The following is a 12,251-nucleotide window of genomic DNA, read 5'->3' as shown; positions in this document are numbered from 1 at the left end:
CCCAAACTGCACAGACCTATATCTATTCTACCCTTCCTTTCAGGTTTCTAGGTGGTTAATCAGCCAAGTTAGCAAACAGATTCGACCATTTCGAATCCCACCATACCTTCTACCAGTATGCAATCTGGTTTCAGAGCTGGTCATGGGTCATGTTCAGCCATCACTAAATGATATCATAACCGCCATCGATTCTAAGAGCCATTACTGTGCAGCTGTATTCATCGACCTGGCCAAGGCTTAATCATGACTCACCACATTCTTATTGGAAGACTCAACAGCATTGGTTTCTCAAATGATTGCCTCACCTGGTTCACCAACTATTCTACCAGTTCATGTTTCAAATGGAGGCTTGTTGTTACCTCTGGCAGTCTCTATGGGGTGCCACAGGGTTAAATTCTCACCATCACTCTCTTCTCTCTATTCTATCAATGATGTCGTTCTTGCTGCTGGTGATTCTCTAATCCAGTATGCAGTTAATCGACACCATTCTGTATACTTCTGGCCCTTCTTTGGACACTGTGTTAACTAACCTCCAGAGCTTCAATGCCATACAACTCCCCTTAGGTGGCCTCCAACTGCTCTTAAATGCAAGTAAATCTAAATGCATGCTCTTCAACCGATCACTGCCTGCACCTGCTCGCCCTATTCACCATCATGTTTATAGGTGGATGGCTCCTACTTAGAATATTTTTATTTATTTTACCTTTATTTAACCAGGCAAGTCAGTTAAGAACAAATTATTATTTTCAATGACGGCCTAGGAACAGTGGGTTAACTGCCTGTTAATCATTTGTACCTTGTCAGCTCAGGGATTTGAACTTGCAACCTTCCGGTTACTAGTCCAATGCTCTAACCACTAGGTGGTTACGCTGCCATCACCCGTGGATAATATGTGATAACTACAAATACCTAGGTGTCTGGTTAGACTGTAAACTCTCCTTCCAGACTCACATTAAGCATCTCCAATCTAAAATTAAATCTACCAGTATGTTTATAGGTGGTTAATCATTTCGCAACAAAGCATCGTTCACTCATGCTGCCAAACATACCCTCGTAAAACTGACCATCCTACCAGATCCTCGTTTATAGGTGGTTAATCATTTATAAAATAGCCTCCAACACTCTACTCAAAAAATTGGATGCAGTCTATCACAGTGCCATCCGTTTATCAGGTGGTTAAAGCCCCATATACTACCCACCACTGTGACCTGTACGCTCTTGTTGGCTGGCCCTCGCTTCATACTCGTTGCCAATCACCCCACTGGCTCCAGGTCATTCTACAAGTTTATGCTGGTTAAAAGCCCTGCCTTATCTCAGCTCACTGGTCACCATAGCAGCACCCACAAAGCCAATTCCTCATTTGGCTGCCTTTCCTTCCATTCTCTGCCACCAATAACTGGAACGAACTGAAAAAAATCACTGAAGCTGGAGACTCATGTCTCCCTCTACCAGTATGTTTATAGGTGCACCAGTTAATCAGATCACTGCACCATCTGTGGTTAATCAGCCCATCACTACCTCATCCCCATACTGCATTTATTTATTTATTTATCTTGCTCCTTTGCACCCCAGTATCTCTACTTGCACATTCATCTTCTGCACATCTATCATTCCAGTGTTTAATCATTGTTACTTTGCCACCATGGCCTATTTATTGCCTTAACTCCCTTATCTTATCTCATTTGCACTCACTGTATATAGACTTTTTCTTTTACCAGTATTTTTTTCTACTGTATTATTGACTGTATGTTTTGTTTATTCCATGTGTAACTCTGTGTAACTCTGTGTTGTTGTATTTGTCTACCAGTATGCTTTATTTTGGCCAGGTCGCAGTTGCAAATGAGAACTTGTTCCTCAACTAGCCTACCTGGTTAAATAAAGGTGAAGTTAAAAAAATACCTCAATCACCGCAGTAATTCTAGCCAGTGGGATCTTTATAGGACCTGCAGGAATTACAAAGAGAGCAGGGAGTATTTCCCGAACAGAAACTCAACCACTCTAACATTATTTATTATGATTTTTTCTAACATTTATTTATGCATCCACCTTCCGGAGACACCTGAAACCCCACCTCTTTAAGGAATACCTAGGATAGGATAAATGTAATCACCTTCTATTCTACCAGTATGTTTATAGGTTAAAATATTTAGATACTATCAGTGGCTGTTCCACTGGATGTCATAAGGTGAATGCACCAATTTGTATGTCGCTCTGGATAAGGTCTGTTAATCTTAAATGTAAATGTAAATGTACTTCCTCTATTCTACCAGTATGTTTATAGGTGGTTAATCATGTTCACCATCACTACTTCCTCTATTCTACCAGTATGTTTATAGGTGGTTAATCATGTTCACCATCACTACTTCCTCTATTCTACCAGTATGTTTATAGGTGGTTAATCATGTTCACCATCACTACTTCCTCTATTCTACCAGTATGTTTATAGGTGGTTAATCATGTTCACCATCACTACTTCCTCTATTCTACCAGTATGTTTATAGGTGGTTAATCATGTTCACCATCACTACTTCCTCTATTCTACCAGTATGTTTATAGGTGGTTAATCATGTTCACCATCACTACTTCCTCTATTCTACCAGTATGTTTATAGGTGGTTAATCATGTTCACCATCACTACTTCCTCTATTCTACCAGTATGTTTATAGGTGGTTAATCATGTTCACCATCACTACTTCCTCTATTCTACCAGTATGTTTATAGGTGGTTAATCATGTTCACCATCACTACTTCCTCTATTCTACCAGTATGTTTATAGGTGGTTAATCATGTTCATCATCACTACTTCCTCTATTCTACCAGTATGTTTATAGGTGGTTAATCATGTTCACCATCACTACTTCCTCTATTCTACCAGTATGTTTATAGGTGGTTAATCATGTTCACCATCACTACTTCCTCTATTCTACCAGTATGTTTATAGGTGGTTAATCATGTTCACCATCACTACTTCCTCTATTCTACCAGTATGTTTATAGGTGGTTAATCATGTTCACCATCACTACTTCCTCTATTCTACCAGTATGTTTATAGGTGGTTAATCATGTTCACCATCACTACTTCCTCTATTCTACTAGTATGTTTATAGGTGGTTAATCATGTTCACCATCACTACTTCCTCTATTCTACCAGTATGTTTATAGGTGGTTAATCATGTTCACCATCACTACTTCCTCTATTCTACTAGTATGTTTATAGGTGGTCGGCTACATTTCACCACTGAGAATGACATGATATTTCCATCACTAGTTATTATATAGATCTATCCTAAAACAATGCCCTACAGTACCTCTGAATAGGTGGTTAATCATGGTCATATCCTTATGGTTCCTGTATATATCCATCTTAGTGGTGTGGTGTATGGTCATATCCTTATGGTTCCTGTATATATCCATCTTAGTGGTGTATGGTTAATCTTATGGTTCCTGTATATATCCATCTTAGTGGTGTGGTGTATGGTCATATCCTTATGGTTCCTGTATATATCCATCTTAGTGATGTATGGTCATATCCTTATGGTTCCTGTATATATCCATCTTAGTGATGTATGGTCATATCCTTATGGTTCCTGTATATATCCATCTTAGTGATGTATGGTTATATCCTTATGGTTCCTGTTATATCCATCTTAGTGGTGTGGTGTATGGTCTATCCTTATGGTTCCTGTATATATCCATCTTAGTGGTGTATGGTCATATCCTTATGGTTCCTGTATATATCCATCTTAGTGGTGTGGTGTATGGTCATATCCTTATGGTTCCTGTATATATCCATCTTAGTGATGTATGGTCATATCCTTATGGTTCCTGTATATATCCATCTTAGTGGTGTGGTGTATGGTCATATCCTTATGGTTCCTGTATATATCCATCTTAGTGGTGTGGTGTATGGTCATATCCTTATGGTTCCTGTATATATCCATCTTAGTGGTGTGATGTATGGTCATATCCTTATGGTTCCTGTATATATCCATCTTAGTGGTGTATGGTCATATCCTTATAGTTCCTGTATGGTGGTCATATCCTTATGGTTCCTGTATATATCCATCTTAGTGATGTATGGTCATATCCTTATGGTTCCTGTATATATCCATCTTAGTGATGTATGGTCACATCCTTATGGTTCCTGTATATATCCATCTTAGTGATGTATGGTCATATCCTTATGGTTCCTGTATATATCCATCTTAGTGGTGTATGGTCATATCCTTATGGTTCCTGTATATATCCATCTTAGTGGTGTATGGTCATATCCTTATGGTTCCTGTATATATCCATCTTAGTGGTGTATGGTCATATCCTTATGGTTCCTGTATATATCCATCTTAGTGATGTATGGTCATATCCTTATGGTTCCTGTATATATCCATCTTAGTGATGTATGGTCATATCCTTATGGTTCCTGTATATATCCATCTTAGTGGTGTGGTGTATGGTCATATCCTTATGGTTCCTGTATATATCCATCTTAGTGGTGTGATGTATGGTCATATCCTTATGGTTCCTGTATATATCCATCTTAGTGGTGTGGTGTATGGTCATATCCTTATGGTTCCTGTATATATCCATCTTAGTGATGTATGGTCATATCCTTATGGTTCCTGTATATATCCATCTTAGTGGTGTGGTGTATGGTCATATCCTTATGGTTCCTGTATATATCCATCTTAGTGGTGTGATGTATGGTCATATCCTTATGGTTCCTGTATATATCCATCTTAGTGGTGTATGGTCATATCCTTATGGTTCCTGTATATATCCATCTTAGTGGTGTGGTGTATGGTCATATCCTTATAGTTCCTGTATATATCCATCTTAGTGATGTATGGTCATATCTTTATGGTTCCTGTATATATCCATCTTAGTGGTGTATGGTCATATCCTTATGGTTCCTGTATATATCCATCTTAGTGGTGTATGGTCATATCCTTATGGTTCCTGTATATATCCATCTTAGTGGTGTATGGTCATATCCTTATGGTTCCTGTATATATCCATCTTAGTGATGTATGGTCATATCCTTATGGTTCCTGTATATATCCATCTTAGTGGTGTGGTGTATGGTCATATCCTTATGGTTCCTGTATATATCCATCTTAGTGATGTGATGTATGGTCATATCCTTATGGTTCCTGTATATATCCATCTTAGTGGTGTATGGTCATATCCTTATGGTTCCTGTATATATCCATCTTAGTGGTGTATGGTCATATCCTTATGGTTCCTGTATATATCCATCTTAGTGGTGTGGTGTATGGTCACATCCTTATGGTTCCTGTATATATCCATCTTAGTGGTGTATGGTCATATCCTTATGGTTCCTGTATATATCCATCTTAGTGGTGTGGTGTATGGTCATATCTTTATGGTTCCTGTATATATCCATCTTAGTGGTGTGGTGTATGGTCACATCCTTATGGTTCCTGTATATATCCATCTTAGTGGTGTATGGTCATATCCTTATGGTTCCTGTATATATCCATCTTAGTGGTGTGGTGTATGGTCATATCCTTATGGTTCCTGTATATATCCATCTTAGTGGTGTATGGTCATATCCTTATGGTTCCTGTATATATCCATCTTAGTGATGTATGGTCATATCCTTATGGTTCCTGTATATATCCATCTTAGTGGTGTGGTGTATGGTCACATCCTTATGGTTCCTGTATATATCCATCTTAGTGGTGTATGGTCATATCCTTATGGTTCCTGTATATATCCATCTTAGTGGTGTATGGTCATATCCTTATGGTCCCTGTATATATCCATCTTAGTGGTGTATGGTCATATCCTTATGGTTCCTGTATATATCCATCTTAGTGGTGTATGGTCATATCCTTATGGTTCCTGTATATATCCATCTTAGTGGTGTGGTGTATGGTCACATCCTTATGGTTCCTGTATATATCCATCTTAGTGGTGTATGGTCATATCCTTATGGTTCCTGTATATATCCATCTTAGTGGTGTGGTGTATGGTCACATCCTTATGGTTCCTGTATATATCCATCTTAGTGGTGTATGGTCATATCCTTATGGTTTCTGTACATATCCATCTTAGTGGTGTGGTGTATGGTCATATCCTTATGGTTCCTGTATATATCCATCTTAGTGGTGTGGTGTATGGTCATATCCTTATGGTTCCTGTATATATCCATCTTAGTGGTGTGGTGTATGGTCATATCCTTATGGTTCCTGTACATATCCATCTTAGTGGTGTGGTGTATGGTCACATCCTTATGGTTCCTGTATATATCCATCTTAGTGGTGTATGGTCATATCCTTATGGTTCCTGTATATATCCATCTTAGTGGTGTGGTGTATGGTCATATCCTTATGGTTCCTGTACATATCCATCTTAGTGGTGTGGTGTATGGTCACATCCTTATGGTTCCTGTATATATCCATCTTAGTGGTGTATGGTCATATCCTTATGGTTCCTGTATATATCCATCTTAGTGGTGTGGTGTATGGTCATATCCTTATGGTTCCTGTACATATCCATCTTAGTGGTGTGGTGTATGGTCACATCCTTATGGTTCCTGTATATATCCATCTTAGTGGTGTATGGTCATATCCTTATGGTTCCTGTACATATCCATCTTAGTGGTGTGGTGTATGGTCACATCCTTATGGTTCCTGTATATATCCATCTTAGTGGTGTGGTGTATGGTCATATCCTTATGGTTCCTGTATATATCCATCTTAGTGGTGTATGGTCATATCCTTATGGTTCCTGTATATATCCATCTTAGTGGTGTATGGTCATATCCTTATGGTTCCTGTACATATCCATCTTAGTGATGTATGGTCATATCCTTATGGTTCCTGTATATATCCATCTTAGTGGTGTATGGTCATATCCTTATGGTTCCTGTACATATCCATCTTAGTGGTGTATGGTCATATCCTTATGGTTCCTGTATATATCCATCTTATGGTTCCTGTATATATCCATCTTAGTGGTGTGGTGTATGGTCATATCCTTATGGTTCCTGTATATATCCATCTTAGTGGTGTGGTGTATGGTCATATCCTTATGGTTCCTGTATATATCATCTTTGGTGTGGTGTATCTCCTTAGTGGTGTATGGTCATATCCTTATGGTTCCTGTATATATCCATCTTAGTGGTGTATGGTCATATCCTTATGGTTCCTGTATATATCCATCTTAGTGGTGTATGGTCATATCCTTATGGTTCCTGTATATATCCATCTTAGTGATGTATGGTCATATCCTTATGGTTCCTGTATATATCCATCTTAGTGGTGTGGTGTATGGTCATATCCTTATGGTTCCTGTATATATCCATCTTAGTGGTGTATGGTCATATCCTTATGGTTCCTGTATATATCCATCTTAGTGATGTATGGTCATATCCTTATGGTTCCTGTATATATCCATCTTAGTGGTGTGGTGTATGGTCATATCCTTATGGTTCCTGTATATATCCTGATCTTAGTGGTGTATGGTCATATCCTTATGGTTCCTGTATATATCCATCTTAGTGGTGTATGGTCATATCCTTATGGTTCCTGTATATATCCATCTTAGTGGTGTATGGTCATATCCTTATGGTTCCTGTATATATCCATCTTAGTGGTGTATGGTCATATCCTTATGGTTCCTGTATATATCCATCTTAGTGATGTATGGTCATATCCTTATGGTTCCTGTATATATCCATCTTAGTGGTGTGGTGTATGGTCATATCCTTATGGTTCCTGTATATATCCATCTTAGTGGTGTATGGTCCATCCTTATGGTTCCTGTATATATCCATCTTGTGGTGTATGGTCATATCCTTATGGTTCCTGTATATATCCATCTTAGTGGTGTATGGTCATATCCTTATGGTTCCTGTATATATCCATCTTAGTGGTGTATGGTCATATCCTTATGGTTCCTGTATATATCCATCTTAGTGATGTATGGTCATATCCTTATGGTTCCTGTATATATCCATCTTAGTGGTGTGGTGTATGGTCATATCCTTATGGTTCCTGTATATATCCATCTTAGTGGTGTATGGTCATATCCTTATGGTTCCTGTATATATCCATCTTAGTGGTGTGGTGGTGTATGGTCATATCCTTATGGTTCCTGTATATATCCATCTTAGTGATGTATGGTCATATCCTTATGGTTCTGTATATATCCATCTTAGTGGTGGTGTATGGTCATATCCTTATGGTTCCTGTATATATCCATCTTAGTGGTGTATGGTCATATCCTTATGGTTCCTGTATATATCCATCTTAGTGATGTATGGTCATATCCTTATGGTTCCTGTATATATCCATCTTAGTGGTGTATGGTCATATCCTTATGGTTCCTGTATATATCCATCTTAGTGGTGTATGGTCATATCCTTATGGTTCCTGTATATATCCATCTTAGTGGTGTATGGTCATATCCTTATGGTTCCTGTATATATCCATCTTAGTGGTGTATGGTCATATCCTTATGGTTCCTGTATATATCCATCTTAGTGGTGTGGTGTATGGTCATATCCTTATGGTTCCTGTATATATCCATCTTAGTGGTGTGGTGTGGTGTATGGTCATATCCTTATGGTTCCTGTATATATCCATCTTAGTGATGTATGGTCATATCCTTATGGTTCCTGTATATATCCATCTTAGTGGTGTGGTGTATGGTCATATCCTTATGGTTCCTGTATATATCCATCTTAGTGGTGTGATGTATGGTCATATCCTTATGGTTCCTGTATATATCCATCTTAGTGGTGTGGTGTATGGTCACATCCTTATGGTTCCTGTATATATCCATCTTAGTGGTGTATGGTCATATCCTTATGGTTCCTGTACATATCCATCTTAGTGGTGTGGTGTATGGTCATATCCTTATGGTTCCTGTATATATCCATCTTAGTGGTGTATGGTCATATCCTTATGGTTCCTGTATATATCCATCTTAGTGGTGTATGGTCACATCCTTATGGTTCCTGTATATATCCATCTTAGTGGTGTATGGTCATATCCTTATGGTTCCTGTATATATCCATCTTAGTGGTGTATGGTCATATCCTTATGGTTCCTGTATATATCCATCTTATATATCCATCTTAGTGGTGTATGGTCATATCCTTATGGTTCCTGTATATATCCATCTTAGTGGTGTATGGTCACATCCTTATGGTTCCTGTATATATCCATCTTAGTGGTGTATGGTCATATCCTTATGGTTCCTGTATATATCCATCTTAGTGGTGTATGGTCATATCCTTATGGTTCCTGTATATATCCATCTTAGTGGTGTATGGTCATATCCTTATGGTTCCTGTATATATCCATCTTAGTGGTGTATGGTCATATCCTTATGGTTCCTGTATATATCCATCTTAGTGGTGTGGTGTATGGTCATATCCTTATGGTTCCTGTATATATCCATCTTAGTGGTGTGGTGTATGGTCATATCCTTATGGTTCCTGTATATATCCATCTTAGTGGTGTATGGTCATATCCTTATGGTTCCTGTATATATCCATCTTAGTGGTGTGGTGTATGGTCATATCCTTATGGTTCCTGTATATCCATCTTAGTGGGTGTGATGTATGGTCATATCCTTATGGTTCCTGTATATATCCATCTTAGTGGTGTGGTGTATGGTCACATCCTTATGGTTCCTGTATATATCCATCTTAGTGTGTATGGTCATATCCTTATGGTTCCTGTACATATCCATCTTATGGTATGGTCATATCCTTATGGTTCCTGTATATATCCATCTTAGTGGTGTATGGTCATATCCTTATGGTTCCTGTATATATCCATCTTAGTGGTGTGGTGTATGGTCATATCCTTATGGTTCCTGTATATATCCATCTTAGTGGTGTATGGTCATATCCTTATGGTTCCTGTATATATCCATCTTAGTGGTGTGGTGTATGGTCATATCCTTATGGTTCCTGTATATATCCATCTTAGTGGTGTATGGTCATATCCTTATGGTTCCTGTATATATCCATCTTAGTGGTGTATGGTCATATCCTTATGGTTCCTGTATATATCCATCTTAGTGGTGTGGTGTATGGTCACATCCTTATGGTTCCTGTATATATCCATCTTAGTGGTGTATGGTCATATCCTTATGGTTCCTGTATATATCCATCTTAGTGGTGTATGGTCATATCCTTATGGTTCCTGTATATATCCATCTTAGTGGTGTATGGTCATATCCTTATGGTTCCTGTATATATCCATCTTAGTGGTGTATGGTCATATCCTTATGGTTCCTGTATATATCCATCTTAGTGGTGTATGGTCATATCCTTATGGTTCCTGTATATATCCATCTTAGTGGTGTATGGTCATATCCTTATGGTTCCTGTATATATCCATCTTAGTGGTGTGGTGTATGGTCATATCCTTATGGTTCCTGTATATATCCATCTTAGTGATGTATGGTCATATCCTTATGGTTCCTGTATATATCCATCTTAGTGGTGTGGTGTATGGTCATATCCTTATGGTTCCTGTATATATCCATCTTAGTGGTGTATGGTCATATCCTTATGGTTCCTGTATATATCCATCTTAGTGGTGTGGTGTATGGTCATATCCTTATGGTTCCTGTATATATCCATCTTAGTGGTGTATGGTCATATCCTTATGGTTCCTGTATATATCCATCTTAGTGGTGTATGGTCATATCCTTATGGTTCCTGTATATATCCATCTTAGTGGTGTGGTGTATGGTCATATCCTTATGGTTCCTGTATATATCCATCTTAGTGGTGTGGTGTATGGTCACATCCTTATGGTTCCTGTATATATCCATCTTAGTGGTGTATGGTCATATCCTTATGGTTCCTGTATATATCCATCTTAGTGGTGTATGGTCATATCCTTATGGTTCCTGTATATATCCATCTACGTGGCTACTTCTCATTCTCTTCATTGACTGCCGTCTATTTGTAGCGCTTTTCAATGTTATTTACTTTGAATATTCTTCAAGCATTTGACTATATTCACATTGTATTTTGATATCTTTTCGATATCGACATAATGCAATGTTGTCATTTTAGGGCCTTGGGCAAGTAGCCTGGTGTTGGCTAGGTTACCTTCATAAACAGAAATGGTTTGTCGGATTTTAAAAGCAGTCATTATTATCGGTGACTTTGCTGAACGTCTTCTGGCGTTCTATTGTCAGGAGCTGGAGGACACGTTGCACGCTAGACATTTGATTCGCCAACGACAGTCCTCACAGAACGGTTTCAACCAGAGAGCTACCGCAACATTTTCTGAGTCAGAAGATATCAAAATAGGTCTGATTTAATTGTTCGTCTGCAATATATAAAACAAATAATGGGTTGAATTTGCGTGAATTTTGTATTTGAGAAAAATCGATCATGTTTGTATAGAATAAAATATGTTGAGTTTGGATTGAAAAAAATGTCTATTAAACAGAATTGAAATAATCACACCATCTATGCAACGTTACCGTAAAATTCAAAGAAAAACTTTGATCCATAAACAAGTTGTGGAGTTTAGAAGGTGAACAGATTGCATTAAATGACGCAGTTACAGCCTGACAACTATTACTGTAATTACATATAGTTAAACAATACTAGTGACTCAATTTAATAATGACAATTTCCTTCCTTTATAATTCAATAATTGTCTCAAGACAGAAAATCATACTATACACCTAGGTCACTATCTTTATTAATGATCTATTCTTCTAGTATACACCTAGGTCACTAGCTTTGTGATAGGTCTATTCCTCAAAAGGGAGAACAATACACAATTTCCTTGGGATGTAACAATTGAAATTTGAATAAATCCTAAGTCAATACATTTTGAGGGTGAGGCTCTAGAAATTCAGCGGGTAAACTGCTAAAGTGTTCCATCTCTTTACACGCGTATTCACTCCGTCTATTATATTCATAGTCCTCCAACTCCAATCAGATAAACGACAGTCAATGTAACGACAATTGGAATTTCTAAATTATACTCCTATAAATATTATAGGCCTGAAGTTTTGAACCTGCTACGCCGCATTCCTGGAATTGGCCGTTTGACAACTAAAGTTCAAAGGTCATGAAGAAAATAGACTTCAAAAGAGGATTTCGAGTTGAGGTATGGGGTGATGTGGGTATTAGCTAACATCTTATCATCTATTTGACACATTTATCTCAACTGTTTTAACTGTTTTCTTTACATTTTCTTTAGAAGAAAGTAAGCCTATGACATCAACAGTTTGGGTCAA

The sequence above is a fragment of the Oncorhynchus gorbuscha genome, linkage group LG05 (assembly GCF_021184085.1).
Source record: "Oncorhynchus gorbuscha isolate QuinsamMale2020 ecotype Even-year linkage group LG05, OgorEven_v1.0, whole genome shotgun sequence".
NCBI lineage: Eukaryota > Metazoa > Chordata > Actinopteri > Salmoniformes > Salmonidae > Oncorhynchus > Oncorhynchus gorbuscha.
This window is presented reverse-complemented; position numbering follows the sequence as displayed.